At 45.7% G+C, this 25,442-nt stretch overlaps 2 long non-coding RNA genes across 3 annotated transcripts; one reads left to right on the forward strand and one right to left on the reverse strand.

The window, feature by feature from the left end:
- The first annotated feature begins 469 nt into the window (after positions 1–469).
- LOC132386894 (uncharacterized) lies at positions 470–8,670 on the forward strand. Of its 2 annotated transcripts, XR_009509702.1 has the most exons (4): positions 470–524; positions 5,784–5,877; positions 6,406–6,484; positions 7,179–8,670. It is a non-coding gene; the product is annotated as an uncharacterized LOC132386894 (long non-coding RNA). The 2 variants fall into 2 exon arrangements; XR_009509701.1 differs by lacking the exon at positions 470–524 and having other exon boundaries at positions 5,760–5,877.
- Positions 8,671–16,239: 7,569 nt separating this feature from the next.
- LOC132386897 (uncharacterized) lies at positions 16,240–25,438 on the reverse strand. The gene is made up of 3 exons (XR_009509703.1): positions 25,300–25,438; positions 23,097–24,420; positions 16,240–19,096 (listed from the first exon to the last, which is right to left on the reverse strand). It is a non-coding gene; the product is annotated as an uncharacterized LOC132386897 (long non-coding RNA).
- Positions 25,439–25,442: the final 4 nt, after the last annotated feature.

Consider the following 25,442-nt stretch of genomic DNA (forward strand, 5'->3'; position numbering starts at 1 on the left):
AGGAATGAACAGGGAGGGGTGGAGAGACTGAAAGTGACACAGGAGGATGGTCACAAGGAGAGAGGAGTGTGTGTATTTCAGAGGACAGATTTGACCTCGACTTGAGCCTCCTATTCCTGCCATTGAATTCCTTTCTGCTCTAACATAAAACTTGTTTACTACTTTACCCTCCATCAGGAAGGAGATACTGACAACAGAGTGATACAGACAGAGTGAATGCGGAGAAGGAGATCTGAGGAGTGGGATTTGAGAGTCAAGGGTGGAGATGTTAAAGAGCAAAGGAGAGGGGATAGTGTGTATCTCCGAGGACAGATTTGACCTGAAGTCTCCCATTCCTGCTGCTGAGTTCCTTCCTGATCTGACGTAAAACTTCATTGCTAATTTAACCTTTTTTATATCTTGTTTTACAGATTCCCATTCAGGCACAACCTGGCAACCAGAAGGATCAGCAACCAGAGAACCTATGCGAGATTTATCCTCCACCCCAGCAGGCTCTTCAAGCTCAGAAGCAGATTCCCAGTCAGGTACAACTCAGGAAACTCTAGTATCAGTGATCGGAGAACCGAGTCTGGGTTTGACCACCACCCCAGCAGGGTCTGAAAATGCAGGTATGCATGGTGGGGTCCTTGAAAGGAACGATCTTTCTCTCCTTCAGTCCTCAATATTCATCTGGGCTTTGACTGAGAGTAGTGACTGGTCACAGACATTCACGAGGGAGAGTTGTTGAACAGGGACTGGATGGTATTGGTAACTCCAGATCAGAGACCTCCTTTTCAAATTGTTGTCCCAGTGGCTACCCATTTCAATTCAACTTCCCAATCCCATTCCACATGTCTGTCCAAGGCCTCCACCACTGACATGATGAGGCCAAACTCAGATTGCAGGGGCAACACCTCATATTGTATCTGGGTATCCTCCAAACTGACAACATGAACATTGATTTCTCTAACTTCTCTTTTTCCATTCCCTCTCTGCTCCCCGGTGCTTTACCTCTTCCACATATCACCTCCCAGTTTCTTAAATCACACCCTCCCTCACCCACCCACCTTCCCACTCACTTGGCTTCGCCTATCACCTGCCAGCTGTATTCTCCCCCCGCCCACCTCTTTATTCTGGCTTCTTCCCCCTTTTTTTCCCAGTGTTGATGAAGGGTCTCAGCCCAAAATATTTGCTATTTATTCCCCTCCAGAGATTCTGCCTGACCTGTTGAGTTCTTCCAGCATTTTGTGTGTGTTGCTCTGGATTTTCAGCATCTGCAGAGTCTCTCATCTTTATGAATTATTGTCCCTGTTTAATCTCTGCCACTCTCCCATGTCTCTGTTACTTTGTTCCAGACCTGGAGGTTTCCACAATGGATCAGCCCAATGGATCGTCTACAGGGCAACCCACCACATCACCATCCTCTGTCTCAGCAGGAGAGAGATACTCAAGTATTAGATCTTGTGTCCATCGGGGTCCCTCAGTCTCTCGCTCTGTGATGTCGAACTTCTCACAGACCAATTAGCTGTTGGATGTGCGACATAATGGGCTGTATTCAGTTGTCTTATTCTCCTGTCTCTGTGAAATTTCTGCTCTGTCCAACATTACTCCCGGTTGGTGTGCATTGTAGTGGTGATGAATAAGCCTCTTTGTCTGAGGTGGGCGATGGGGCTGGGTAAGATGGGTTGTCAGGGAGACGACGAGGATAGAAACCCGGGGGATTTATTGGCAGAGGGATTTGCTGGGAAAATGTTTACCAACCTTTGAAATGATGGAGATCTAGTTTGGAATTCGAGGGGTGTGCCTACTGACTGACATTGGGAACGATGAAGTTTGTGGAGCTAAGATCATGGAAAATGGGTGTCGCTCTAGAGAATGAGGGGATAAGGTTTGTTAAACCATGAGGAGTAAAGATAGGGTACATACAAGCAGGCTGCTTCCACTGAGGTTGCGTGAGACCAGAACTTGTGGTCACAGGTGAAAGGTGAAATGTTTAAGGGGAACATGAGAGAGAACGTCTTCACCCTGAGGGTGGTGCATGTGTGGAACAAGCTGCTGACTGATGTGGTGGATGTGGGTTTGATTTCAACATCAAAGAGAAGTTTGGATGAATACATGGATGGAAGGGAAATGGATGGCTCTGTTCTGAGGGCAGGTTGATGGGACGATGCAGAATACTAGTTCAGCATGGAATAGATGGGCCAAAGGGCTTGTTTCTATGCTGTAGTTCTCTATGACTGAGTGGATAGTGGTGATTCAGATTGGTGAGATAGGGGATATGAGGGGAAGAGGAAAGAGTAGGAATGGAAGTGTCACTGAAAGAAGACGAGGTGAGGATGGGAGAGAGGTCTGGTGTGTGTGACGAAGAGAGAGGATGGGAGGGAAGAAGAGGGAACAGGGATGGGGGGGTCCCTGAAGGAGGACTGGGGATGGGAGAGAGGTCTGGGGTGTGTGACGAAGAGAGAGAATGGGAGCAGAAGAGGAGTTGAATTAGAGTCAGAATCAGGTTTAATATCACCGGTATGTGTTGTGAAATTTGTTGTTTTTTGACATGTAAAACATTGAGTTATTGTTCATGGGTTCCTTGTCCATTCAGAAATTGATGGCAGAGGAGAGACTGTTCCTGAAACGTTGAGTCTATGTCTCCAGTCTCCAGTTACTCCTCCCTGATGGTAACACTGAGAAGAGGGCATGTCCTGGGTGATGTGGTCCGTAATGATGGATGCTGCCTTTTTGAAGCATCACCTGTTGAAGGTGTCCCGAATGCTGGGAGGCTCCTGCCCATGATGGAAATGGTTGTGTTAACAACTTTCTGCAGCTTTTTCCGATCCTGTGCAGTGGCCCCTCCACACCAGACAGTGAGGTAACTAGTTAGAATGCTTCCACCTGTGATCCCTCCATGAGGTCTGGTGTGTGTTCCCTCGACTTACCCTTCCCGAGGTCCACATTCACTTCTTTGGTCTTCCTGATGTTGAGTGCATAGTTGCTGTCGCAACACCACTCAACCAGCTGATACGTCTTGCTCCTGTACGCCTCATCACATCTGAAATATGTAAATGGCATTTGAGTTGTGCCTCGCCACACAGTCGGGGGTGTAGGGAGAGTAGGGCTGTGGGCTAATCACGTATCATTGAGGTGTGCCAGTGTTGGTTGTCCGTGAGCCATCCCAGCAGCTTCTGTGAGCCCAGGGACTGATATCCAGTTGGACAGAACTTGGGGACGTCAGGGATCATTAACAGAGGCCCTGGTCCGGGTTTGACCACAAGACCACGTCAAAGGAGCAGAAGTAGGCCATTCGGCCCGTCGAGTCTGCTCCACCACTCCACCATGAGCTAAACTATTCTCCCATCTAGTTCCAATTTCCGGCTTCTTTCCCAACTCAAAACAACTCCAAACAAAACTAAACAAGAAGCGCAGTAGAGGTCCTTTATGTAATTATATAATCATGTAAAACCTGCCTCTTAAAGTAGAGGGGGGAGGAGTCAGAGTGGGGGAGTGCGCACTCAAGGGGGGAAGGGAAGGAGGGTTTGTGGGGGAGGGGCTTGGTGTGGAGGGGAGAGAGACAGAGAGAGATACACATATACACACAGAGATACAGTAATACACACAAAATACTGGAGGAAGTCAGCAGGCCAGGCAGCGTCTATGGAAAAGCGTACAGTTTCATACCGAGACCCTTCATCAGTCCTCCAGTCTTTCCTGCTCAGTTCCTTTGGCTTTTGTGTGTGTTGCTTGGATTTCTAGCATCTGCAGATTTTCTCTTGTTTGTGATCACAGAGTAGCGCCCAGCAGAATTAGACCCAACAGCTTTTCATATCCATGTTGACTGACTAGTATTTACAATACTAATATCATTTTACCAGAACGTTCCTTAGACTTCTAAGCGCTTACAAATTAGCGGCTCAGTGAGATATTTCTTGTTTTACTCCGCCCTCACTAATTTCTGACGTAGTGCATTTCGGAATCCAACCACCCTCTGAGGAATCTCCCCCGACTGTTTCACACCTCGCCTCAACCCTGTGTCCTGCAGCTTTCCATACCTTTGATATCAGGATAAATCTGCGCTCTCTGCCCATATTGCCCGTGGTCAGAGAGGCCCTGGGTGTCCAATGCTCCTCTGGCCAATATTCCTGTCCGGAAGTTCAGTATTGAGTGGGAATAACCTCAGCTGATTCATTGTGAAGTCCCAGTGCCTGGCAGCATCGATGGGTATCCAACAGCTGACTTTCAAAGGACCTCATGCTGTAAATGTATATAGACTCTATTTTAAATATATCTAAGTCGAACATCTAGGAATAGCTAGTTAATCAGTTGCTGAAACAAGACAATGCCAATAACGTTCATGGGTAATTCATATGTCAAATTTGACATGAAATTAAAATTGACTGTGATTTCCAGACACACATTGGCTGAGAGAGGATTGGACCCCAAGGTGGGTGAACATGGTTACATATAAAATTCCTTGTTTGTAGAGCCGTATGACGTGGAAACCAGGTTCGACCCATTAAGCTCGTTCTAGTTGTAAATCTCCACTCATCCAACGTTAATCCCATTTTAAATTATCTCTACATCCTCATCAACAGCCCTCACGACAACCCATATTCCAGCAATTATGAACACTAGAGTTAATTTAGGGTGAGAATATGGTGGAAGCTTTACAGAGGGACAGAATAGTTTATTCCAGCATGCTGTCTGGGTGAGTGAGCATGTTTCATGAGAAGAGACTGAGCGAACCAGGTTTATTGTTTCACTTTGGAATAAAGGGACATGAGAGGAGACTCGATAGTTTATTGTTTCACTCTGGACTGAAGGGACGTGAGAGGAGACTCGATAGTTTATTGTTTCACTCTGGACTGAAGGGACGTGAGAGGAGACTCGATAGTTTATTGTTTCACTGGACTGAAGGGACATGAGAGGAGACTCGATAGATGTTTGGAAAATTATAAGAGGCAACGATCAGGTGCAAATGACTAATACGAGGGGATCATAATATTAAGGTGATTAAGGTATGGGGGTGGGGCATGTCAAATAAAAGTATTTTCCAAAGAGCGTGTGATAGCTGAGGCAGACGTATCAGCGATATTGAAGAAGCTCTCAGGTAGACAGATGGATGTAGAAAAATAGACTATATAGGGGACAAAGGTTATATTGATAATAGAGCAGGTGAAAAAGAAAGCACGAATTGTGATGAATTGTGGTGTAGCGTCCTGTTCCATATTATAATTCTCCAAACACACGGGTCTGGTGGTGACAGGTTTGGGTGTAGAATCCAGAGGACACCCACCGGTCACAGAGAGAAAGCGAAAGTCCCCTACCTACAGTACTGGAGGTCCGGGTGAACCCAGATTTCTGGATTAATGTGGTAATAACTGAACTTGTTGCGCCAGTTTTTTCGCCTTTTCGTAGAACCGGCTGTTAATATCAGTAGCTTTTGACACGTGATCATGGCCGTAACAACTCTGCATCGTTTATGTGATTTACAATGACGTTTGTTCATGCCCCTTGTTTTGTGACCAGCTTGCACATAGTTTCGTTTACATACGATGCGATGAGATGATTTTCATACCACGTTTTCCAATGTGTAACAACCCAAATGAACCACAGAGGCTTTAATATGTCTTAAAACGTGCAATAGGGGCGATCTTTGTGTTCATATTTCATAAGAGAGGTGCGGAAGGAGTCGTAAATTGCAATCATGTGGTCGTAACACCGGTGATTTTTTGGGAACGGGTCTGCATTCCGAAAGCACGTTCTCAGTATATCAGTTCTGATGGCTCATTCCGTGCCCTTGTTCGCCATTTCAGGAACAGACGCCCGGACGATCTACACGACAGCAGGCGGGGTGGGAGCCGGCCTTGTCATTCTGATTGTCGTCCTGTCGACAATTGCAGTGTGCCGGTATGTGTGATTTGTAACGCGGGGGAGGGAGTGTCCAATGCCAACCAGCTTTGGTAAATAATCCAACTTTCTTTCATTAACCACTCAAAGGAAAATCTGACCATCTGTCTTAAAGTAGCAATAGACTGGAATTTGGAAGGACAATTTCAGAGTCTGATTTAAGACACGTGTGATTGAACAAGGAATTCTACACATGTTGTTTCACTTAATTTAATGTTTCCTTGTGTTTTCACTCTGTAAACTTCTAAAGATTTTTTGTTTGTTTGTTTTTAAACGACCGCGTTCTGTGATTATGCTCACCCGTTTTTAACTTGGGCGAACATTAAAGGCTGTACAGTAAATAACCCTCACGTTTACTTGTGCGGCGACGTGATCAGGCGGCTCCACTCGAACTGTTCTGAACCAAAATGCCGAGGAGAAACCGTAAGGGACACAGTTGTTGAAATTTTGTTCCTCGTCGCGGTGCCACTTCAAATCATTTCTATGGTTTATAACCAATCTGTAACCCGTCTCTGTTTGGTGCTTTAGGAAGCATCGACGAAAAGCTGCTGCTGTTTCCGAGCTTTCTGTCGTCTACAGTACTGTGACGCCTTCAATAAATTTCGTGGTAAGCAGCGTCAAACTGCAGTGACATGTTCATGTAACGTGGCTTGCTTTTATTCAGCCGGTGATACTGCACAGGCAAGAGTTGTGGGACCGTGCTGTCAACTGTATTGGGGCGTTGGACACTGAAGGAATGGAAAATCTCTGCTTTCATGTTTTGATGGTCTCTTCTTTGATCCTGGTTTGATATTTGCTAATAACCCTTTCTCTTTTTCGGTGCCTTGATGAGAATTGAATCAGCGGCTAGGTTTAGTGTCTCAGCAGTTTGGGAAAGTAGTAACCTGCAATCAGTCAGGGGTCATACTCTATCCGCGTAAAGTTTACACGGTCCCCTCGTTGTATTTATTACCCGTGCGTGTTCCACCCCCCCCCCCATCATCCCCCCTTCCCCGAATGTCAAAGGTCACGATGCAACCAATTGTTGGAGATCGGCGACAAAAATGTATCAACATGGAGAGATGAAAGAGGGGTTAAGGTGGATGGATTTGCAGAAAAGGCAGAGGGGATACGGCTGATCTGTTGTGAAGAGTAAATGAGCGGCGGTTGGTGGGATAATCTTACCGTCTATCTAAAGTATAATGGAACTCCCATCCAGAATTGAAAACATTTTCACCCGGATTTCACTTGTGTCCACTCTTCACTCCCAAGCCAAAAATAAGCTTTGTCTTTATGTGGAATACAAATATTTTCTATTGCAGGGCGTCGCCCAGGAACCTCGTGGCGTTGGCGACTCGCAGCCGACTCAAAGAGACAAGATCGTCTATGCTGATATCAACTTCCAGAAATGAAATGCACAGCAACTGCTTCGGACTGAAGTATCGCATCGGTGAGAATGGAGCCCGTGGAACGTCAAACGGTAGAGCAAAGGAGCCCCTCCTGACGGAGCTAATGACGCCTGATCTCTTCTGTCCTGTCATTGGTCGGAACCACCGTCTCTCATTTGCATATCTAACCGCATTCCAAGCGTCTGTGTCATATTTACTCCACTGTCGAGCGTCCAGACACCCACCACTCTCTGTGTGAAAGCACCCGACCAGCACATCTCCATTTTTGCATTAAAAGTGTTTCCTTTCGCCTCAGACATTTCCACCATGGGGAAAAGATGCCGGTTTTCAGTCGATGCCTCTCGTGATTCTATAAAAGTTTATCTGTCACATCTGCCCTTAGTCTCCGAAGCTGTAGAGGAAACAACCCAAGTCTGTACAACCTCTCTTTTATTCCCTTATCCTCCAATTCAGGTAGCATTCTGTTAAACCTGTTCTACACCTGTCCAGCGCCTCCACGACATTTAATGAGGGTACGCTGTGCTTCCACTGAGGCCGAACCAGCGATTTATGGAGCTGCACACGGTTTACCGCCTCTTCTACCTAAAGACCCGACCAGTGAAGGCAATTACCGTTTGGCTTCTTTACCGCCCAAGCTACCTTTTATGGAGATATGGTTCCATTGTCCCTCTGTGCAGCGACGCTGTTAATCGCAAGTTCATTAACTGTGTCCCTCCCCTTTACTCTTAACCTCCCAATGCACAATACCCCACATGTGCCTGAATGAACTTCCATATCCCCATATCTACAACAGGTATACAGTGTATGCCGCGCTGTTATTCGGCGAAGCGCTACACTCTCCATTAAGGCATCAATCTTTGCATCATTATCAACAGCACAAACACACTCCACCAAGCTTCACCCAAGCCCCATGCAGAATGTATAGAGACACCGCTCGGTAAAGATCGAGTCAGAGTAAGATCTAACGACCACTACACTCTGTCTTCAATAGGAAAGGCAATTCTGTATCCAAACAGCCGAGTCACCCTGCTTCCTACAAGGCAGCAAGGCTGATCCTGAAATCGCCCAGCACTGGAAGATCCACGAGTTTTTAAATCTGTGGTTTATACAGCATTCAGGTACAAACATGTTATCTGAAACAAATTTGTGGAGAAAACATTTTGAGTAAAATATAGCATGTTCTCTATCAAAGTGGGAAACATAACTGCATTATAAGAGAGCCCCTATCTTACAGCCTGAGACCCCTGTTGAACTCTGATCTTTGGTGGTGTTTGTGTGTGGGTTCCAAAATTCCCCATGTGAACGGAGGTGAAGTGGGATCCCCGGATATTCCACTTTCCTGCCATGTTCCTGATGAGCACCTTGATGGTTCAATAGAAATTAGGCCTTTTATTTCCAATAAAAAGCAAATTAAAAGATCATGGATGCAGAATTCTTGCAAAATGACTGCCGGACAGTGAGATTGAAATAGTTGTAAAGTGTTGCTTTATGTCAAAGACTTGTCCATCTTTTCAGATGCATGGATCGGCAACGAAAGACCATCGCTGAAGAGATATAATTGAACACTCGAAAATATGCCAAAACACACAGCAAATTTTACATTATTATCTGACGTCCACTCGGTGTTCTGCATTCATTCAGCGAAAGAACAAAGTGTAGTAGAATTTGTGCAGTCCATTCAGAAGGAATATAGCCTGTTTGTAAGGGTACAGTCTGATAGGGATTCATGGGAGTTAGTAGATAGAAGTGTCATTGGGCGATCATTCTGCGGATATTAACCACAACACACGAGGTTTCAAAGCAGTTGTGGTAAATGTGTTTGAATTGGACCAAGTCTAGTTTAAATATCATTCGACAACACCCATGAATTGTTGACTGGGAGCTTAATGAGAACTTGCATTTCCCTGAGGGTGAATCTGATGAATGTGATCACAGGGACCCTCAACTGGAGTGAAATTGTGAGAGTGCAGAGACAGCGTGTTTCCCTGAGGGTGAATCTGATCAATGTGATCACAGGGACCCTCAAGCAGAGTGAAATTGTGAGAGTGCAGAGACAACGTGTTTCACTGAGGGTGAATCTGATCAATGTGATCACAGGGACCCTCAACTAGAGTGAAATTGTGAGAGTGCAGAGACAACGTGTTTCACTGAGGGTGAATCTGATCAATGTGATCACAGGGACCCTCAACTAGAGTGAAATTGTGAGAGTGCAGAGACAACGTGTATCCCTGAGGGTGATTCTGATCAATGTGATCACAGGGACCCTCAACTAGAGTGAAATTGTGAGAGTGCAGAGACAACGTGTTTCCCTGAGGGTGAATCTGATCAATGTGATCACAGGGACCATCAACTAGAGTGAAATTGTGAGAGTGCAGAGACAACGTGTTTCACTGAGGGTGAATCTGATCAATGTGATCACAGGGACCATCAACTAGAGTGAAATTGTGAGAGTGCAGAGACAACGTGTTTCACTGAGGGTGAATCTGATGAATGTGATCACAGGGATCCTCAACTAGAGTGAAATTGTGAGAGTGCAGAGACAACGTGTATCCCCGAGGGTGAATCTGATCAATGTGATCACAGGGACCATCAACTAGAGTGAAATTGTGAGAGTGCAGAGACAACGTGTTTCACTGAGGGTGAATCTGATGAATGTGATCACAGGGATCCTCAACTAGAGTGAAATTGTGAGAGTGCAGAGACAACGTGTATCCCTGAGGGTGAATCTGATCAATGTGATCACAGGGACCCTCAACTAGAGTGAAATTGTGAGAGTGCAGAGACAACGTGTATCCCCGAGGGTGAATCTGATCAATGTGATCACAGGGACCATCAAGTAAAGAGAAATCTTGGGCTCGATGTCAGATAAATGGAGGCAGAGGTTAGTTATGGTGTGTGGAACCATGAAGAGGGAAACTTGAGAGGAATCACGGCTGTGAAATGTCACTGACAGGTAGAACTAAGGACAGTCCGATATATTTTATGGATATAGTGCAGGAGCTCAGGGGATCCCGGTAATGTTTGAATTTCCCAACTAACAGAACTGTGACACATCGATTGGGAAATCTGTAGCGTAACCAGACCAAGCTCCGGGATGATGCTACAGGTGTCGTAGCATCGATTAACATTGAATAATCCTGAGAATGAATCTGCATCGATTAGTTTTGTGGTGATCGACTTTCCGGCAACTTGACATAATGTTCCTCTGATATTCCTTAACGTCCTTGGCATCCCCACTCCATTCCTGGGAATAGGGGGTTAATCTCCATCGGGTATAAGGACCCGGGTTCATCCATCTTAAAGTCTTCTTCCATTCCAGATACTTCAATTCACTATCGCTGTTTACTCCACTGCCCTCGCCTCTGTTCTTAGTGTCTCAGTGCATTGGAGATGCCTCTATTTCCCGTATTCCTGCAACAGATGTCATTCCCCGGTAAGCCCAGCTTGTGCGTCGCATTGGACTGAATGTGCTCCATCGGTCCTTCATAGTAACTGTCCGTCTTTCCTCTTCCCGTCCACACGCCTGTGAATTAAACGGCCCGTCTCCCAGACCCCACCAGCCGCATCACAATCTCAGGCCATGATTTCCAGAGCCGTCTAGTGACAGCGGATCGAACAGTCTCTTCCGTCTCTTGCAGTGGAGTCTCCAAACACCGGACCCGATCCGTATTAACACCACTTCACACACGTTTCCTGGTCGTGCTCAGTGAGTCGTAGAGCAGAGACGCGGATCTCTGGGCGAGGGCGTCAATGCGGACGATCGAGGACCCATTCTCATTGACTAGAACCTGATTGATAGTCTTCTCACGGTCACAGTCACGCAGTCCCGCAATACTCTGTCTCGCTCGTCACTGCCGACCATCAGGCATGCGTCCCTGTTCATTCCCTCTTCCAGCACTCAGCCCATAGAGTCTCTCGGGACTCTTCCTGTAGGTACTCACCAGTTTCACAGGGAAAAGGCTGCCCCTCAGATTCCATCATTTTCTTACTAATTATCCTAAAATGTCCTCCAGTGTTAATCACCACATTTATGGTGGAAATCTTCCTGCAGTCTGCCCCATCTACTCCTGTCCCAATGTCATGTCCTCCACTCAGACTCTCCGGTTTATATTGATATCGGGGACACACCTTCCCGGTCAGCTCCAGACAATCTCTCCAAGCCTTTCCTGTGCTTTGGGGACAATAACTCCAGCTGCGGTCCGACGAACGCTTATGAGATTTGAGCAAAGCCTCACTGGTCTGGTGATCAATGCCCTGACTCACGGGGACCTTTGCCCCGAATGTGGACTTGCACACCGACACCGAATCATTCGTCTCTCCGCAGGACCCGGCTGCTCACAGCGTCCGTGTGTCCGAGTCACAATAGGACTCAGAGAAATCACCACCTCACATTTATCCGGATTATACTTCATCTGACATTTCTGGGTACATGTCACCGACACTCTGCTATCAAGCATTTTATCTTGGAGTATCTGTCGGAAAGAATTGGCCGTGAACTTTCCGTGTTTACCTTGCTGGCAGAGCGACAGATCGGGAACATATTAGTGACCATTTTGAATGGGTTTAAACTTAGCTATTGAACAATTCCTATCAATGTGCTACACTGTTCTTCATGTAATGGTGTAAATTCCCGAAAACACAAGTCATTAGGCACAGCTGTACACCTGCAAACATTTAACCAGCCAATCAGAGGCAGCAGCTCAGCACATAAAAATGTGCCGGCTTGGTCATGAGCTCCAGTTGTTGATCAGACTGGGGAAGAGCTCTGATCTGAGTCACTCTGACCCCGGGACGATTGTCGGTCAGACAGGTTGCGGTGAGTCTCACAGAAAATGTCTCGCTGGGGTTTTCACGCACAATAGTCTCCAGAGTTTACATAGAATCGGATGGAGTAAGACTACACCCAGAGAGCGGTAGCTCTGTGGACAAATACGGGTTTTCAATAAGAGAGATCACAGGAGATTGCCCAGACTGGTTCAAGCTGACAGGACAGCGATAGTAACTCAGATAACCACGGGTTGCAACAGCGGTATGCAAGGGAACACCCCTCAACGCACAACACGTCTAGTATTGAAGTGGATGGGCTCCAACAGCAGGAGACCACGAACATACACTCCGTGTCCTCTACATTTGGTTCAGGAGTTTCCTAATCAAGTGGGTCCCAAATCTGCTTTCTACAACTCGGACATATGTGATGTATTTCCTAGAGAGGAAACATTCCCTCTGCCGGGATTGTTATGAGAGACTGTACCTAGCCCGTCCAAGACATTTTTTTAAGCCATTCCTGTGTAGCTTTGGCTTTATGCTTGGGGTCAGTTCTTACTGGAAAACAAATCACACAAGTCACAGTTCTCCTGGAGACTGCATCTGCTTTTCCTCCAGGATTTCCTTGTATTTTGCTGCATACATTTTACCACTACCCCTACAGACCTTCCAGCGTCTCTGCAGTGAAGCATCCCCACAGCACGATGCAGCCACCACCGTGCTTCACAGTAGGGATGGTGTGTTTTTGATGATGTGCGGTGTTTGACTTATGACAAACAGCGTTAGTCTAATGGCCAAAATGCTCAATTTTGGTTTCACCAGACCATAGAACCTCCTTCTACGTGGCTTCCAAGTCTCCCATATGCTTTCTTGTAAACTCCAGCCGAGATCTCATGTGAGTTTTTTCCTAGTTCCCTCACAACGTCACAGAGGGGTAAAGCTGCTGGGGAGGGGTAAGTGTGTAGGAGGGGGCGGGATAGAGTGAGGGGAGAATTTGATATGCAGGGTGTGTTGGGGAAGGGGAGGGAAGAGGAGGGTAGGTGATGGAGGGAGAGGGAAGTGGAATGGTAGTTGGGGATGGAGAGGGTGAGACAGATCAGGATGGGCAGGATGTGTGAGATGGGAGGGCTCAGAAAGGTTCGGTGTGAGGGAGAGGGCAGGAGGTGCTCTCACTGGAGGACCCAGGACAACCAGGGCAGGGTGGGGGGATCATGTGGAGGGGAAGGGGAGAGGAAAGTGATTGTGGGGTTAGTCCAGGGGCAGAAGACGGTGTCACTGGTGGAGCCGTCGAGAGATGCTCCGGAATGGAGCGGCACTGATCAGTCAGCACAGTCTGACCCAGGTTTTCCAGCCAGCTCATTGGCTGACACAGGGCTGGTCCACCGGATGAGCCAATCGGTGACGCCCTGCCTGAGTCACTGGAGGAGCCGGTCAGTGTGAGTGTGGAGTCATTGGAGGAAGCAATTGCAAATTCAGACTGAAATTTTCCACAAGCCTATGAGAGATGACATCCGTGTCAATCGATGGGCCAATGGGGGCTGTTGCCTGGGAAGCATGAGGAGGTTATTGGTGTTGCCCTATGAAGCTGTTGGGCTGGAGTCCATTGATGCGCAGCCAATGAGGTCAAACTGTGGGGATTCTCAGCGGAGTTATTGGGTAGGATCCAACTCAGTATGATGATGTTGGTGAGCCAATGGATGATGTCAGGCCACTGGAGCCAATAGCTGATACCGTTGCTGAACGGCCACACACGGGTGTTCAGTGAAGGCTGGAAAGTAGCCTGTTGTTGGGTGTTAGGGGGAGAGACAATCGCCAGTGGGACAGGCCGGGTGCCAACAGGGCTGCTGGTGGAGCACATCAGAGGGGTGAAATTGGTCACACGGCACGATGACGTCAAGGCTCGGAAGCCAATCACCATTGCTGTGGGAACTTCAGAGCCAATTGTAGAGTCTTTGATGCAAAACCTGTTGGAAATGAGTCCTGGGACCAATCACAGCCAAGGCCTATGATACGTGACTCAGTGATGTCACCATCCTGGGGCCAATCACAGAGACCCATCTGGAAACATTGCTTGATGACATCAATGTCCCGCAGCCAATCAGGGAGCCTCATTTGGATGGACCTGTTGATGACATCATCTTTGAGCGAATTTTGTCAGATGGTTTAAATAACCTTGAGACAGCGGGTAATGGATGGGGAGGGAGTAGAGAGGAGGGAAAAAGGGTAGGAGGGATCCTCATATGAGCTAGTCCCACCCACTTGCATTTGGGGGTATCTCACTGAACCTGTCCTACTCATATATCCAGTCCTTCAGAATGCCTTCCACTAACTGCCCCACTGCTGATGTCAGGCTCATTGGCCGATAATTCCCGGTTCACATTTCGAGTCTTTCTGAAACAGCCGGACAACATTAGATACCCTCCGGTACCTCACCTGTCACTAAGGATGATCTAAATATCTCTGATAGGGCCCCTGCAATTTCTCCACTTGCCTTCCACAGGCCCTGGGGAATTATCCACTCTAATTCACCCCAAGTCAGCAAACTCCTCCTCCTCGGTAGTCAGTATAGGATCCATGACCTCCCTGCTGCTTTTCCTCACTTCTCTAGAGTCTGTGTCCATCTCCCGAGTAAATACAGATGAAAAAAATCAGTTTACCATCTCCCCATCTCTTTCAGCTCCACACATCGTTCACCTTTCTGATCTTCCAGCAGACTAATTTTGTCCCTTGCAAAACTTATGCTCTTAAAATACCTGTAGGATCCTATTTCACCTTGTCTACTAAAGCAACCTTTCATGTTGTACGACACTGTAACCTCACGTCCTCTATCACCCTCCTGATTTCTCTCTTAAGAGGTCTCTTGCACTTCTTATACCCCACAAGTGCCTCATTTGATCTCAACCTCGCCTCTTTTTCCTACCCTGGGTCTCTAAACCTGTTAGTCTTGCCTTTTACTCCAAATGCAAGGTACAAATTCTGTGCTCTCAATATTTCACTTTTGAAAACCTCCCACTTATCAAGCATCTCTTTAACAGAAAACCACCTCCCCCAATCCATACCTGCCAGATCTCTTCAGATGCCACCAAAACTGGCCTTTCTCCAGTTTAGCATCACAGTCCGAGGACCAGTCCTATCCTTCTCCGTAATTATCTTGAAACGAATGGTTCCTTCAGGTTGTCACTGAAGTGGGAGGGGAGGTGGTAGTCAGGATAACCTCCCAATACCCATTAAATGTTCTCAATGGCCTGCGTCTCAAATAGGCTCTGACAACCAAGTCCAGCTCCTGGCTTCCACGTGTGGTTTAGCTGATATGTCCAGAGGAGCTGTTTCTACTGACGGGACAAGGGACAAAGGCAGATTATTCATGGCTTAAAAGCATTCGCTTCAGGCAGACTGGGCTTGTCGGCCATGGTTGGGAACTTATCTGGAGAAGGAAATCTCTGAGCTCAAACCTCCACTGTCTTTCAGCGATACCCACTCATGTGTAAGGGTTTGGGAGTAAACCCTGAGGGATAACCTGGAGCTAGGGTCTCTAGGACAATCCTACCCACTCATGTGTATGGGTTTGGGAGAAAACACTGAGGAATAACCTGGAGCTGGGGTCTCTAGGACAATCCTACCCCTCATGTGTATGGGTTTGGGAGTAAACCCTGAGGAATAACCTGGAGCTGGGGTCTCTAGGACAATCCTACCCACTCATGTGTATGGGTTTGGGAGTAAACCCTGAGGAATAACCCGGAGCTGGGGTCTCTAGGACAATCCTACCCACTCATGTGTACGGGTTTGGGAGTAAATCCTGTGGAATAACCTCAAGCTGGATTCTCTAGGACAATCCTGTGTTGAGTTCTACACAGACTGGCAATTCCTGAGATGCGCCTGGTTCCAAAATTTCTATTTCTCTGGATCCATTGGCTTCGAGGAGAATGGATCCTCCTACATGGACAAAAGCTTGCTCTCCATATCCTACAGTCCTGGTTGTGTACTGGCTCTCATATCATGTAGACAGCTAGGGTGCAATCACCATGGGAGACAGCGACCCACTGAGGGTCTCAGTGGAATTGTGATCACTAGATCCAAAGTGTGTTCCTGCACACACTTCTGTCACCTGTCCTGTCTCGTTCCCCAAGGGGAGATCCAGTACCTTTCTCAAATTAAACAGTCTATATTCATTATAGAATAGAATTTACCAGTATAAACCATTCAATGCCTTTTATTTTTTTACACATGTGATGAAAGCATTAGCTTTTGGGGCACCATTAAGAAGGTGACTCCTGTAAGTAGCTCCGATGATAATTGTCCAATATTCTCATTTTAGACTGCTGCATCTGAAACACAGCTACACCCATGGACAATACAGGATGTGATATGGTGTTAAGGCATTTAAAAAGGTGGAGTGGGCTTTATGATTAACTCCTTGTGATGGTCAAACGTGGGGGTTCTGTCCAACTCCTACTCACCTAACCTGGATCATCCAGTGACCAAGTGTCATCTAGTTTACGTGTCAGGACTTTCCAGCCATAGACTTGGACCGTTAGATATCGGGGCAGAATTAGGCCATTTGGTCCATCGAGTCTGCTCTGCCACTTTCATCATTTCCCTCTCTAATACCTACTATTAGGCAGCCCTAATATCCTGCCTTCCTGACCCAGCAAGAATCGATCAACCTCTGCCTTAAATATACCCAATGTGGAGACGAATTCCACAGATTCACTCCTGTGGCTAAAGAAATTCCTCCTTATCTCCGTTTTAAATAGACGTCCCTCTGTTCTGAGGATGTATCCTCTGATCTGAGACCCCCACCAGTGGAAACATCCTCTCCAATGTGGAGAAGAATTCCACAGATTCACTCCTGTGGCTAAAGAAATTCCTCCTTATCTCCGTTTTAAATGGACATCCCTCTGTTCTGAGGATGTGTCCTCTGATCTGAGACCCCCACCAGTGGAGACATCCTCTCCAATGTGGAGAAGAATTCCACAGATTCACTCCTGTGGCTAAAGAAATTCCTCCTTATCTCCATTTTAAATGGACGTCCCTCTGTTCTGAGGATGTGTCCTCTGATCTGAGACCCCCACCAGTGGAAACATCCTCTCCAATGTGGAGAAGAATTCCACAGATTCACTCCTGTGGCTAAAGAAATTCCTCCTTATCTCCGTTTTAAATGGACGTCCCTCTGTCCTGAGGATGTATCCTCTGATCTGAGACCCCCACCAGTGGAAACATCCTCTCCACATTCACTCTATCGATGCCTGTTACATTTGAGAGGTTGATTGAGATCTCCCCTCATTATCCTGAATTCCACAAAGAACAGGCACAGAGCCACCAGACTCTCCTCACATGATAAGCATTTCACTCCTAGAATCATGAACCCTCTCCAATGCCAACACATCTTTTCTTAAATAAAAGGCGTAAACCTCTCGCAATACTCCAAGCGAAGCCCCACTAGGGCCTTACAAAGCCTCAACCTTACATCCTTCCATTTATATTCTAGTCATCTTGAAATAAATGCTATCGTCGCATTTTTCTTCCACTCCACCAACACAACCTGCAGATTAACCTTTGGGGAATCCTGCACGAGGACTCCCAAGTCCCTTTGTGTCTCAGATTTTTAAATTTCCCTCCATTAAGAAAACACTCTACACTTTTATTTCTTCTACCAAAGTGCATGATCATACAGTTCTTGACACTGTGTTCCATCTGCCACTCCACCTATGTTCATATTGTCTGAAAACCTGGCTACAAAGTCATTAATTCCATCACTGAAATCACTGACATACTGTAAAACATAAAAAGAATCGGTCCCAACACAGACCCCGTGGAATACCAATAGCAGCCAAACAGAAAAGGCTCCCTTTATTCCCACTCTTTGCCTCCTGCCAATAAGCCAATGCTCTATCCGTGCTATATTCCTTCCTCCAACACCATGGGCTCTCAACTTGTCAAACAGCCTCATGTGTGGCACCTGGTCAAAGGCCCTTTGTAAATCCAAATACACAACATCCACTCATTCTCATTTGTTATTTCCGCAAAGAATTCCAGTGGATTTGTCAGGCAAGATTTTCTCTTAAGGAAAGCAGGTTGACTACGGCCTATTTTATCATGTGCTTTCGAGTCCTTAACCACATCCTGAACAATTGCCACTGATATCTTGCCAACCACTGCGGTCAGACTAACTGGCTGATAATTTCCTTTCTCCTTCTTGAATAGTGGAGTGAATTTTGCAATTTTCCAGCCCTCCGGAACCACAGCAGAATATATTCATTCTCATCACTCTTGCCCCCACAATGTCCTCTGCCACCACTTTTAGAAACCTGGGGTGTAGACAATCTGGTCCAGGTGATTTATCTACCTTCAGACCTTTCTGTTTCCCAAGCACCTTCTCCTTAGCAATGACAACTTCACTCACTCCAGCTCCTGACACACTTAAACTTCCAGCATACTGTCAGTGTCTTCCACAGTGAAGACTGGTGCAAAATACTTATTCATTTCATCCACTATATCCGACTCCTCACATCCTACCTCTCCAGCGTCGTTTTACAGCAGTCCAAAATCTACTCTTGCCTCTCTTTATATATCTGAAGTAACTTTTCAGAATCAGGTTTATTATCACTGCCATGTGACATTAAACTTGTTAACTTAGCAGCAGCAGTTCAATACAATACATAATCTAGCAGAGAGAAAAAAGTTAATAATAAATAACTAAATCAATTATGCATATTGAATAGACTATATAAAATGTGCAAAAAGAGCAATACTGTATATTTTTTAAAAAGTGTTGTCTAAAGATTCAATGTCCATTTAGGAATTGGATGGCAGAGGGGAAGAAGCCGTTCCTGAATCACTGAGTGTATGCCTTCAGGCTTCTGTACCTCCTACCTGATGGTAACAGTGAGAAAAGGGCTTAATAATGGACACTGCCTTTCTGAGACACCACTCCCTGAAGATGTCCTGGGTCCTTTGTAGGCCAGTACCCAAGATGGAGCTGACCTTTGTATTCCATCTTTTTGTCTTCTTTTAGTTGCCTCTGTTGGCTTTGAAAAGCTTCCCAATGCTCTAACAGTCTGGTTGTTCTGGGAGAAGAAAGAGAAAGTAAATTCACAGGCTTACGATGAGACGAGAGAACCACTTACACTGAGAGTCACGGATTTACACCACATGGGAATCCGTCCACACCTTCTTCACTCCCCCTGTCTACCTGTGTGCCTCTTTCAGGGAACTCTATACATCTCCCCATCGGTCTCTCTGTTCTACAACTCTCCCTGGACCCTGTCATTCACTCTGTGTGTTCCACTCTGGTTTACCTTCCAAAGTCGTGCTTGTCCGGTTAAGTTGTCCCAACCATTCCTGGGCCCACTATCCCGGGTGGCCTCCATCCCACTGTAACCTCCGACAACCCTCATCCTCACCATTGTGGTGTTGTGCTCACCCTCACTGACTGTTCAAGCTGAGATTTTGGAGCATGAACAGAAACACGGGGACGAGCTGTCACTGGATCTTCTGAACCATCCGTGTAGACGTGTTACAGCCCATAATATCTGCTTTGCATCTGTTTGTCTCCGGTCTCCAGGCAACCAGAGATGAAACCCTGTGGTGATGCTGCATCGCATTGTGATGTGTCCCGCCCGTGTCACAGTGGCCTTGTGATGTCAGGCCTTGACCTCTCCCTGATTGGTCACTCCTCAACACCTCTGCATGTAGTAAAGGCCTTGCTTGGCCACATTACAATGGCGTGAAGATGGTGAAAAGATTAACTGGTTTCCATGGTGACCCTGGGAATGGTAGAGGTGGGATTGTTCACTTACCCAGCCCCTTGTCCGGTTTAAGGGAGATTCAGTGTGAAAATTGTGCTTGCCTGTCCAGATACAGTAGGTTCTGATTAAATGGGGTCCAATTAAATGGCTGTCCCTAATTAGACCAAGTTTCATGGAAATAGTTTGAAAAAGACAATCTAATTGATTAACAATTGACACATTTAAATGAAATACGGAACATATAAGAACACCACTAATACTACGACAGTATGATGAAACTCTGTATTAGTTCCTAATAGTTACCAACAGAAGAATTCAGTGCACGTTGCTGTGTTCTTTTGATTGACTGTCAAAGAGCAAGTCAGCACAGACACCGAGTGTTGATAACAGACTGCTTGCATTGCCTTCCAGCTTCCGGTAATCTCGAAATCCAACAGTAATTTTCCTGGCATCTTGTGCAGGCACCAGCTCAAGTTCAGACGTGTCTAAGGGCCACACAAGTCACCTGACTGACACTAGTTAGAAACTGTTCAGCAAAAATCTTCTGTCCCAAATAAACAAATGGAATGCAGGCTAATATCTCCATTAGTTTTTGTTCTTTAAGAGTCGTCCCAGCTGCCCCAGTGAGCCAGAATCCAATGAATTTATTAATCCTGCCCTTTAGAATGCCTTCCAGTAATTTACCCTTGACTGATGTCAGGCTCACTGGCTGATAATTTACCAGAATCCACTGTATTTATTAATCCTGCCCTTTAGAATTCCCTTTAATAATTTATCTATAATTGATATCAGGCTCACTGACTGATAATTTACCTGCTATATCTTAGAAACTTTCAGAACAATGGAACAAAGTCAGTTCTCCTCCAGTCCTCTGACATCCCACCCATGACCTAGGACATTTTAACTCTTCCTGCCAGGGACTCTGGAGTTCCTGCATTAGCCTCCCACGAGGTCCAAGGGGATACCTTGCCAGACCCTTTGATTTATCCACCTTAATTTTCCTGAAGACAGCCAGCACCTCTTCCGTAGTCCAGACAAGGTCCATGACCTCACTACTCTTTTGCCTCAGTTCTACAATCGGTGTCAGTCTCCCAAGTAAATACTGATGCGGAAAATGCCTCTCCCCTCTCTTTCAGTTCCATGCACCAATGGTCACGCTGATCTTCAAGAAGACAAACTCTGTCCCTTGCTACCCTTTTGCTCTGAAGATAGTGAGAGAAACTCTTGGGATTTTCTTTCATCTTGTACGGCACTGTAAACTCGTGTCCTGTTTTCCTGTCCAGATTTCCCTCTTAAGCGGTCACGTACATTTCTTATACTCTTCAGGTGCCTCATTTGATCCTAACCTTCCTTCCTTTTCTTACCCAAGCCTCAATATCCCTTGATAACCAACAGTCTCTGAACCTGTGAGCCTTGCCTGTTACTCCAAAAGGAAGACCTCACCTGTGGCTCCTTGTCAAAAGCTTTCTGAAAATCCAAATACACAACATCCACCAATTCTCATTTGTCTACCCTCCGTGTTATTTCTGCATAGGATTCCAACAGATTTGTCAGGCAAGATTTTCCCTTGAGGAAACCATGTGAACTATGGTCTATTTTATCACGTGTCTCCAAGTACCCCAAAACCACAACCTCAACACCTTCCCAGCCACTGAGGTCAGACTAACTGGCCCGTAGTTTTGTTTCTTCTGCCTCCCTCCCTACTTGAAAAGTGGAGTGAAATTTGCAATTTTCCAATTCTCCGGAAACATGCCACAATCTCGAAAGATCTTTACTGAAACCTGCACAATCTCTTCAGCCGCCACTTTCAGACCCTTGAGGTGAGGACCAAGTGGTCCAGGGGACTTAACGACCTGAGGCCCTTTCAGTTTCCCAGGCACCTTCTCCCTGGCAATGTCAGCGTCACTCACTCTGCACCCGATACTCTCGAACCTCCGGCACACTGCTCGTGTCTTCCACAGTGACGGCGGATGCAAAATACTTCTTCCGTTCCCCCGCCATTTCCACCTCTCCAGCATCGTTCTCCAGTGATCTGATCTGCATTCTCTCTTCTCTTTTGCTCTGTATATATCTGATGCAGCTTTTCACATCCCCTTTACTATTATCGGCCAGCTGACCTTCACGTTCCAGGTTTTGCTTCTTCATCACTCTTTTAGTTGACTTGCTTTGGTTTTTATACGTTTCCCAGTCCTCAAACTTCCTACTAAATTTACTCTATTCTATGCCCTATCTTGGACTTTTATGTTGGCTTTGACTACTCTTGCCAGCCACGGTTTGATCAGGCTGCCTTTAAAATGCTTCTTATTCAAGGCAGGTATCGATATGTCCCTGATTAATCAGGGTCAAAGGTTACCAGGGGAATGCAGGAGAATGTGGTTTAGAGGAATAATGTATCAGCAGTGCTGGAGGCAGTGCAGACTCAATGGGCTGAATGGCCTCATGCTGCCCCTATGCCTCATGGTCTTACAGTCTGATGGGCTTACTTCACCAAGGCATCGAGCAGCAGTTACAGGCTGTATGCTGGCCAACCCAGGCTGTGCCGTAACCGTCACAAGTCAGGACACGTCTCGGCCCGATGCAGGGCAGTGATGTGTGAAAACTGCAAACAGGAAGGCCACCAGACAGAGGACTGGCAGGAGAGGAAACGCAACAAACTCTGGAGAGGGTGGTCACCTCCACAGAGCCCGCCCCTCACTCACTGGCCCCTCCACACAGGAACGAGAAGGAGAGCTGGCACCCCAACCATAATTATTTTTTATTTATTCATTCACTGGATGGAGCATCGCCAGCTGAGCCAGCATTTATTGCCCATCCCTTGTTGCCCTTGAGGAGGGGGTGATGAGCTGCCTTCTTGAACTGCTGCAGTCCCTGAGGTAGTTATATGGTCATAATGCACAGAGAGGGTGAGAGCGGGTCAGTTCACAGGATAAATTCCCCCCCCCCCCACACCAGCAATGTGTCAGTGTCGGACACTGGGCTGGGTTCACAGGAATATAATGCACAGAGAGGGTGAGAGAGGGTCAGTTCACAGGATAAATCCCCCCCACACCCGCAATGTGTCAGTGTTGGACACTGGGCTGAGTTCACAGGAATATAATGGACAGAGAGGGTGAGAGAGGGACAGTTCACAGGATAAATCCCCCCACACCAGCAATGTGTCAGTGTTGGACACTGGGCTGAGTTCACAGGTCAGTTAATCTCCCCGCTCGGTGAGCCGCACCTCCTGCCCTGCGCAGGGTTGCCAGACTGAAATACTAATTTAAACCCAAACAATACTAGAAAAAAGCCAAACAAATTACAATATGTTTCTCAAACTCACATCACATGAAAAGCTCCAGATCCAGGTCATCACTATTCTCTTCACAGGAATGAGTGGAACGTGCAGCATAAACCTTGTCCGATGTGAAGTTTTTTAGCATTTCTGGAGATGCAGTGAAGTCTTTGCAACACATTCCTGAAATCAATAATTTTGCCCTGATTCTCACCGTAGCATCAAGAAGATTCAGCTGCATTCTGTTTCTTGCCTTTGTTTTACCAGAGCATGCAAGAGAAAATATCCTCACAACTACAGCATTGCTGACAGGGGTAGTTAGGCAAGTAAGGGCAAAGGTGGCAACCTCTTTAAATGCCTGATGGTGAAGTACACCAATCCAAAACTGTTCAGTGTCTGTCGGGAGTCCGTCTTTCTTAAATGGAGCTTCTTCGTTCCAGTCGACAAAAGGCATTTTTCTGTATTGTTCTTCAATAATGCCGACGTTGTTTCCTGCAAGGTGTATAAAGGGTAACTCGGAAAACATGGGCCTTGAGTCTTGATTTAAAAATATCACAGGGCTCAATTTTGATAAACTTTCAAATGTATCTCTCGTTGATGAAAGTCTACATGTAACTTGACTGAGAGCTTCTTCTAGCATAGACATACATCTTTCTTTGACATTTTTTATTTCTAGATGGGCCAATGTTCTGCTGTAGGACCTTACTACATGCTGTTAAGAATTTGATACCAAAATCAACTTCATCAATATTTTTTTTCTGTCTTTTGGCATCATACAGTCTGCACTGAAGACTCTTCTGGTGTAAGAATACTTGTTGGTAAAATTCATAAGTATCAGCTTTGGTTTGCTGAAAAAGGCTGTTCAGTCTTTCAAATTCATGCACAACAGGTGTTGCAAACTCAAAGAACAAATAGTTTTTGTAGTCTGAATGACAACATTTCCTTTAGGCGTCTTGCTTTGAATTTTGTACCAAACTTTGATTGGGCTAGTTCAGCAGAAGTGAAATAACCCTTTAGCTCTTCCCAGTTCATCAAAACTTTTCCATGCAGAAGCCACCAAGCAGATGAAGGGTTTACACCGAAAGGAGACATCTTTTAGTCTAGACCACACAGAATTGATGCATCCAACCATGTCTGATGCACCATTAGATGCAAAACCAATGCAATTTCCAAGACTCTGGCCACAACTTTTCATTTCCTTGTCAATCAAATTGAATACGTTTTCTCTTGCAGCCTCTTGCACTGGAATCAAACCTAGAAACCCAGTTACAACTTCCTTTGTCCTGTCACTTAAAAATCAAACTAAAATACATAAGTGTTTTTCTGTTGAAATGTCTGTAGATTCATCTATGATGATGGCATATTTCTTGTTCTGAAAGTCATCAATAAGATCAGTTGTCAGTGCAGGCAAAATGATGTTTTTGATTCAGCATGCACATTTAGTTTTATGTAACTCTATGTGTTCCAGTGTACTCCCCTGCCCATGTGCGATCATGATTTCACTAAGGTGGTCAACTGCACATATCGCACAATGGCAGGTCATGCTCACAGCAATTTGCAGCTCTGCTGCCTTAACTTTATCATTATCTTGCCTAAGTCTTTGTTACATTAAGCTGCGTCTGGAGTTCTCCGCTAGTGTCTCTCCGATTTTGCTAACTCTATTACCAATAACACTAGTAGGTAGAGTAAATGCCGTATAAATGAATATATTCCCTAGATTACAATACTATTCCAATCACTACCAATACAACTACCTCAGAAGTTTTTTCAACAGTTAAATAAATATGTGAGGAAGTTCCTTTGGAAAGGTAAGATCTCAAGAATATCGTTGGAAAAATTGACATGGAAATTTGATCTGGGAGGGTTACAACTTCCAAATTTTAAGAATTATTATAAAGCAAATCAACAGATTTATTCCATCTTTTTTTTGATAAAGATAAACCAGCATGAACTAGAATAGAACTAGATAAAATAGGAGAAAATACACCAGAAAATTTTATATATAAATGGGAATCTAAATGGATACGGGAAAAGAAAGAATCTCCTATATTAAAACATTTGATTGATTTATGGAATAAATGTTGATGATGAAATAAGGAATTCTTTATTAGCAAAGAGATCTTCAATTCAAAATAGACATTCCTTTTACAATGGATAATCAACTTTTTGGACAAATTTAAGAGTTTTACTGGAGCATCAGCAGCCTTTTGTACCCAGACAAGTTTTTCTTCCCATTTGCTGTTGTACTTACGATTGCTCTCGGAACAAGCTTTCCATTTCTTTGACGACATGTGTTGATGATAAATGATTTATAAAAAGAGCCGAAGGCGTCACAGTTTCGCCACAAAACGTGATTCCGTATAGAAAGTCGATGTGTGTGATTATAAATCACAT

The sequence above is a fragment of the Hypanus sabinus genome, unplaced genomic scaffold (genome assembly GCF_030144855.1).
Source record: "Hypanus sabinus isolate sHypSab1 unplaced genomic scaffold, sHypSab1.hap1 scaffold_137, whole genome shotgun sequence".
NCBI lineage: Eukaryota > Metazoa > Chordata > Chondrichthyes > Myliobatiformes > Dasyatidae > Hypanus > Hypanus sabinus.